Source organism: Rattus norvegicus, chromosome 17 (genome assembly GCF_021556685.1).
Source record: "Rattus norvegicus strain SHRSP/BbbUtx chromosome 17, alternate assembly SHRSP_T2T, whole genome shotgun sequence".
NCBI classification, from domain to species: domain Eukaryota; kingdom Metazoa; phylum Chordata; class Mammalia; order Rodentia; family Muridae; genus Rattus; species Rattus norvegicus.
This window is the reverse complement of record NC_141550.1, coordinates 92,481,474-92,488,876: the sequence shown is the minus strand read 5'-3', so window position 1 is coordinate 92,488,876 and position 7,403 is coordinate 92,481,474. Positions and strand designations below refer to the sequence as shown.

The window sequence follows — 7,403 nt, the reverse complement described above, 5'->3', positions numbered from 1 at the left end:
CTATTTTTACCTTTTGATATTTTCTCTTCCCAATCTTAAAATTCTTTTTCTGGCTAATGGTTTCTTGCCACTTTTATTTAACCTAAATTATTTATTTCCTTCTTTTGCCTCCTTTCTATACTCCCCCCATCTTTGATTCTACTACAACAAAGACCACTGCCTGTGGGAAGGACTCACTCTTGAAAGAGCCAGAGGTGTGGGTCAATTGAAGACCAGTGGGAAAGTTCCACTGCCAACCTTCAAGCACAATGACCCCTCCCTTCCAGGGAATAGTCAGATCCCACAGAACTGCAAGCCAAAGTGTTAAACAAAGCTACCTGTGATTTCCAACTCACCTCTCCTTCCCCTCTGGAAAAGCAGGAATGGTTCACTGATCACTAGTCAGTAGGAGGTCACTTTGCCCCATCAATAATACCCTGCCTAGTTACCAACTGCTTGAATTCTGCCCCAATTCTTAGCAAGGTATATAACTGCCTGTCAGAATCTGCCCAGGGTCATCTCCCTTTAAGCAGGAAGGCCTCAATAAGGCAGAATTAAACTCCTCTTGCTATTGTATAGATCACTGTCTCCATGAATGTCAATCAAGAGGTCCTGGAATCGGTTCAGTTTGAACCTCACATTGGTGCATACATCTGGAAACTTGCTTCTTCTGTGGGACCCATGGGAGAGTGGTGAAAGGGAGGAGAGTGGGAGTTACAGCTAGGTACTGAGGTTGACTTCTCTGTGCTCTCTCTATCTAGCTTCATAGTGTTCTGCTTTTGGCTTCTTTCTTTCTTGCAAGTATCAGGAGGGCTCACAGAGGCTAGGTAACAGGGCTTTGACCTGTCCAGAGGCCAGCAATGTCAGAGAACTTTGATCCAGTGTGAGGCCAGCAAATTCACCAGAACCTGTGTTCATCTCACATGTGGCAGGAGCAGATAGCCTGCGTTATGACATCCACAGCAGTGATGGGTTGGTCTGTGTACTTTGCCCTTGAAAAGGGACACTTGGTTTGTGTGTTTATTGTTCTTTTTGTGCATTCTTGTTTTCATGTTTTGGACTTGGACTGATGAAAATTTTGGACATGGGACCAATTGTTTTCTCACCTTAATCTTATTCTGAGTCATTTTCAAGAATTTAGGACTAAGGACCACTTAATGAAACTTGGAGCGGGCTGCTTTTGATGTTAAATGGACACCAGGAGAGAGACATTTTAACTCCCCAAGGTATCAGCAATAGAGGATAAAATGTTTCAGACATTTTCCCTCCTCCTCAACCCCTACCTTCTAAACACTTCTTTTTCACTAGAAACAACAAAAGCCTACTTCAGCCCAGCACCCAGCTCCTTCCTTATTGACAGTATCAGCCTTAGGACTGGAGAGATGGCACAGAGGTGAAGAGAACTGAGTGCTCTTCCAGAGCTCCCGAGTTTAATGCCCAGCAGACACTTGTTGAATTCTCTTTTTCTTCAGGATAGGTTCAGAGTTTCATGGCTCACAAGGTCACAAGGATTTAACCCCTTTTTCCCTGCTCTTCTGCTCAATGCTGACACAGTGCAAACTGGCATCCAGCATCCCTGACAGGAGAGGCTCCATGTGGGCAAAAGTATCTTTCAACAGAGCTTACAAATGGCTCCTGGCCCTACAAGGAACCCACCCAGATTAGGGCTTCAATTCAGTAACGGTTGGCAGTGTGTCCAGATTTGCCACCAGGCTCTATAAGCATATCTCAATAATAATTTGTCCCAGGTTCACATATGATATTAAATAAGAGCAAACAGAAAATTCTCATATGATAGCCCTGACTTTCATCAATTAAGTTCGTACCAAATGTTAGAGAAAAGTTAAGTTGCAGGGAGATTGTAGAAGAGTGCAGATCACGACAGAAAGAATTAATTAGACCACTTCCAGCCAACAAACCAAACGATCCAGGACAAAAGAAATTCCAAGCTTCAATAAATTTACTTTGACACTCATGACTACCCCTACAATTCTGACTGATGATTCAGTAATGCCTACAGGCTTCATTATCAGAGTTTTCCCTGGCTGAGATGTTTTCTAGCTACCTGTTTTCCTAAACCTTGCAACTCTCCCACCTGACCCTGACTTGGGACTGTCCACTCCATCAATGTGACGAGGTTGTGGCACAGGTGTTCAGTACCTGACCTGACTTGAGGAACACTCCTTTGTCAGAAACAGAACAGACCTGGGTTATGGACAGAAGCAGCTTCATCCATGGGGGTGAGAGGAGGGCAGGGGCAGTGGTGACAATACAAATGGAGGGAATGCAGTTGCCAAAAACAATAAAAGGCCTCCCTGTCCTGTGGCTGCACTCAAGGAAAGAGAAACCACAGTCCATTGTCACCCCCCTTTATCTGTGTCCCCAGAACAGCTTCACAGAGGACACATTTTGAATGTTCCTCTGAAGACGCCACAGTCTGAAGGCCTCCCAGGAGAACTACTGCAGGCTGGGCAACATATCAGCATCTTCTCTGCCCCTTTGAATATCCTCCAGTTGGAAGGCCCTCACAGGAGGTCTGCTACAGACAGGGCCACAGTCCTGACAGGAGCCCTGTTGGAAACCAGGTACCAAGGAGTCAGACTCCAGAGTCACCTTCTTTTCAGCACCTCATGGTATCTTCTCAAAAACTGACCATATGACGGGTCATAAAACATACCTCAACAGATACAGGAAGATATAAATAATCCCATGCAATCCATCATATTCCACAGACTAAGGCTGATCTTCATTAACAACAATAATGAAAGAACACCCACATATACATGGAAGTTGAACAATGCTCTACACATATACCTTAGTCAAGGAAGGAATAAAGAAAGAAATTAGAACACTCCTTAGAGTTTAATGAAAATGAAGGTACAACATACCCAAACTGATGGGACACCATTGAAGCTGTGCAAAGAGGAAAACTCATAGCTGTGACTGCCTGAAAAAAGCAAAAAACAGGAGAGAGCACAAATCAGCAGCTTGACAGCACACCTGAAATCTCCAGATCAAAACAAGCAACTGCAACCAAGAGCAGTACAAGGTAGGAAATAATTATTCTCAGGGCTGAAATCAACCAAGTAGAAAAAAAAAGGTCTATACAGGGAACCAACAAAACCAAGAGCTGGTTCTCTGACAAAATCAATAAGATAGATAAACTCTTAGACAGACTAACCAGAGGGCACAGAGTATGTGTCCAAATTAACAAAATCAGAAATTAAAGAGGAGACATAACAACAGAATCTGAGGAAATGAAAAAAATCATCAGGTCCTATTAAGAAAGGCCAAATTTAACAAAACTTAAAAATCTGGAGGAAATGGACAGTTTTCTAGACAAATACCAAGTACCAAAGATAAACAAGGAACAGATAAACCATCGAAATTACCTCATAACTCCTAAAGAATTAGAACCAGTTATTAAAAGTCTGCGAATCAAAAAGAGCCCACCACAAGATGGGTTTAATGCAGAATTCTAACAGACCTTAATAGAAGACCTCATACCAATGCTCTCCAAACCATTCTACAAAATAGAAATGGAGAAAGCACTACCAAATGCCTTCTATGAAGTCACAATTACTTATACTGAAACCACAGAAAGACCCAACAAATAAAGAGAAATACAGACCAAATTCCCTTTTGAATATCAATGCAAAAATACTTAATAAGATTCTCGAAACAAGATCAAAGAATACATAAAAATGAACAACCATCATGATCAAGGAGACTTCACACCAGGAAGAGAGGGATGGTTCAATATATGGAAGTCCATTAACAGAATTCACTTTATAAAAAAACCTCAAAGATAAAAACCACATGATCATTTCATTAGATGCTGAGAAAGCAATGGACAAAATTCAACACCCCTTCATAATAAAAGTCCTGGAATGATCAGGAATTCAGTGTCGGTACCTAAACGTAGTAAAAGCAATATACAGCAAACAGTAGACAACATCAAACTACATGGAGAGAAACATGAAACAGTCCCATTAAAATCAGGGAGTAGACAAAGCTGCCCAATTTCTTGCTGCTTATTGAATATAGTTCTTGAAGTCTTAGCCAGAGTAATCAGACGACAAATGAAGGTCAAAGAGATACAAAGTGGAAAGGAAGAAGTCAAAATATCACTATTCGCAGATGATATGATAGTATACTTAAGTGACCACAGAAGTTGAACCAGAGAACTACTAAGCCTGACAAACAGCAAAGTGGCTCGGTATAAAATTAACTCAAACAAATCAGTAGCCATCCTCTATTCAAAGGATAAACAGGCTGAGAAAGAAATTAGGGAAATGATACCCTTCATATTAGTCCCAAATGATATATAATGCCATGGTGTGACTTTAACCAACAGATTGGGAAAAGATCTTTAACAATCCTACATCTGATAGAGGGCTAATATCCAAAATATACAAAGAACGCAAGAAGTTAGACTCCAGTGAGTCAGATAACCCTATGAAAAAAACGGGGTACAGAGCTAAACAAAGAATTCTCAGCTGAGGAATATCGAATGTCGGAGAAACACCTAAAGAAATGTTGAGCGTACACCTGGAGTTATTCAGAGAATGCAAATTGAAACAACACTGAGAATCCATCTCATACCAGTCAGAATGACTAAGATAAAAACTCAGGTGACAGAAGATGGTGGAGAGGATGTGGGGAAAGAGGAACACTCCTCCTTTGTTGGGTGGATTGCAAACGGGTACAACCTCTCTGGAAATCAGTCTGGAGGTTCTTCAGAAAATTGAAAATTGGACTGTCTGAGGACCCTGCTATACCTGTCCTGGCCGTATTCCCAAAAGATGTTCCATCATAAAACAAAAAGCCCAAAAGAACAACAATTCCAACCAACCAGAGCTCCTAGGGACGAATCCACTACACACAGAGTACACATGAACAGACCCATGGCTCCAGCTTCATGTAGCAGAGCATGGCCTTGTTGGGTCCCAATGGGAGGAGAAACCCTTTGTCCTGCCAAGTCTGGACCTCTCACTGTAGTGGAATTTCAGGGCAGGGAGGCAGGAAAGGGAGATGTTTGGGGAGAAAAAAAAATTATAAAAGAAGTGGGAGGGTGAATGGGATGGGGGTTATGGATAGGAAACCACGAAAGGGAATAACATTTGAAATGTAAATACATTTTTAAAAAATAGAAAAGAATAGAAAAAGAGAAATACCCAATAAAATTAAAATGAATAATAAAAATAAATAAAATAGGAGCAAATTTAGAAAAAAAGAAGTTATGTACAATCAGCCTTAAGGGAACTAGGTCAGTGTATATGGGTGTTTGCTGGGCAAACATAAACCTGAGTTTAAATCTCCATAAAAATCACATCTGACTACATATATGCCTCTAAACCAAGCCTTGAGAGCAGCAGACAAAATATTCGTGCTGGCATGCCAACCTAGCTTCAAGCTCAGACACCATCTCAAAGGACTCAGCAGGACAATGATAGAGCAGGACACCCGAACTCCTCCTCTAGACTGTGCATGCGAACAACTTCTCACAACGAGGTGTACACACACACACACACACACACACACACACACACACATAGATACACACACTCGCATGCGTAAAATATTTTTTGAAGAGTATAAAAGACATCTAGTCCAATTGAAACTCATTTCTGGCTCTGCCTTCTCCCTGCTTTTTCTCTTAAGTCCTATAACGTCATCTGACAAGGGCATATTCTATTTATTTATGATCTGAAGTTCTTCTAGAAGACGGCTGTCCCAAGAGGTGATATTCACCTGCTGTTGAAAAGCGCCTCTTGCACAATAGATACTTAACAGATCTTTATTAAATACATATGCTGTATATGAAATTTATTGTTTGGGAAGTATCTTAATGGAAACTAAATCAGAGAAACCCATCCCCATCATGTCCTCTCACAAAGTCTCTCAATGTCTGTATGTGTTAGTAAAAATGTGGATGACAGCAAAGAGCAACAGAAAAGTTACCTGCAAAGCTCTTTACATACAGACACCCCCTACCAATTAACTACATAACAACATCTTTATTACTATAAGATTACTAGGTGTGGATTAGTATAAGGTTACTAGATGTGGAAGTTAACATAAGGGTAGAACATCCAAGGGCCTTCAGGAAGAAAAGACACAAATCAATGTGCCTAATCAATCTGTTAAACAAACCCTGGAGGAAATGGAAAATGAATTTGATGCTTACAGAAATACTGGCCAGAATTCAACATAAATGCCATTCAACACGAACCAACAATTTTTTTCTCACACTTCTATCAGGCAGGAGCAGATCTCTGTCTGTCTGTGTTGTGGTGTGTGTGTGTGTGTGTGTGTGTGTGTGTGTGTGTGTGTGCATGTGTGTGTGTGTGTGAGAGAGAGAGGGAGAGAGAGAGAGCGCAGAGACAGAGAGACAGAGAGACAGAGACAGAGAGACAGATATAGACAGAGATAGAGAAGAATGATTTGATGTTTTGTTTGTCTCACTCAGGATTGGAAAAAGACACTTTTCTTGACTGCCTGAGCTCCAACCCTTCATGAATGTTGGCTTCAGGTGGCACAGGAAATCTCCCTGGTTCATTTCCTTATAATATTAGCATCTCAGCCACCTCTCCAGAGATGAGCATGAACCAGGAAGGGTGGTGTGTGGAGTGCAGCAGCAGGTGTCACAGGCAGGGAAAGGAGAGCAGGAACTTGGAGCACATGAGTGAGAATGAGATGGGCCCAAGGCTTAAAGTGAGACACCCTCAACCTGTCAGTTCCCTCAATCACCTGCTGGGTAGGACCAGGCAAGCTGCGGGTAGGGAACTTCCAGTTGAGCACTACCTCGGGTGAAGAGACCCCTGAGGGCTCTGGACTGCGGCACCAGCCCCCTCTTTAGTAAAGTTTGCGTGGGGTCTGACCCAGTGCCAGAGTCCTCAGGCCAAGGGACCGCCTCAGTAAGCAACCATGCAGGGATCAAGTTCAGTGAACGGGCCAGGACAAGCACTGGACACCCACCTTTCCCTTGGCGCGGTACAACCCCGCAGAGTAGCCCTCCACCTTACGGCCATGACCTGCTGAGGTCGAGACCCTGATCCTCTAAAGGAGCCAGCTCCCTTCTTTACCTCAGCTCTGTGGTCCAAGGCGGGATATCACCCTGGCAAGGGAATCCGGACCTGCCTAACCTGCCTGGTCAACCAGAGCTGTTACTCCGCTCTCTTAGGTAACCAAGGAAACAGGGTTTCCACACCTTCCTTAGCCCTGACCCAGACTAGATCTCTACACCTGCACACACGCGCCATTTCCTGCGCTTTGATTCCCTCTCTGCTGGGAGGGCGGTCACAACCTGGTCGCCGGTGTGACGCGCTGAGAATCTCAGCCAATGAGAGGAAAAAGGCGGGACCACTGAAGAGGGCCGGGCCCCGTGCCGCTTCTCTGAGTCCCACCCCTCCCAGTGACTC

General features: G+C 43.1%; 1 long non-coding RNA gene across 1 annotated transcript in view; it reads right to left on the bottom strand.

Moving 5' to 3' along the window:
• Positions 1-7,203, bottom strand: part of LOC148000318 (uncharacterized) — a 36,066-nt gene extending 28,863 nt beyond the window's left edge. Inside the window, exon 1 of the long non-coding RNA XR_015641939.1 lies at positions 7,068-7,203. This is a non-coding gene — a long non-coding RNA (uncharacterized LOC148000318). The remainder of the gene's footprint in view (positions 1-7,067) is intronic.
• Between the last annotated feature and the right edge of the window lie 200 nt (positions 7,204-7,403).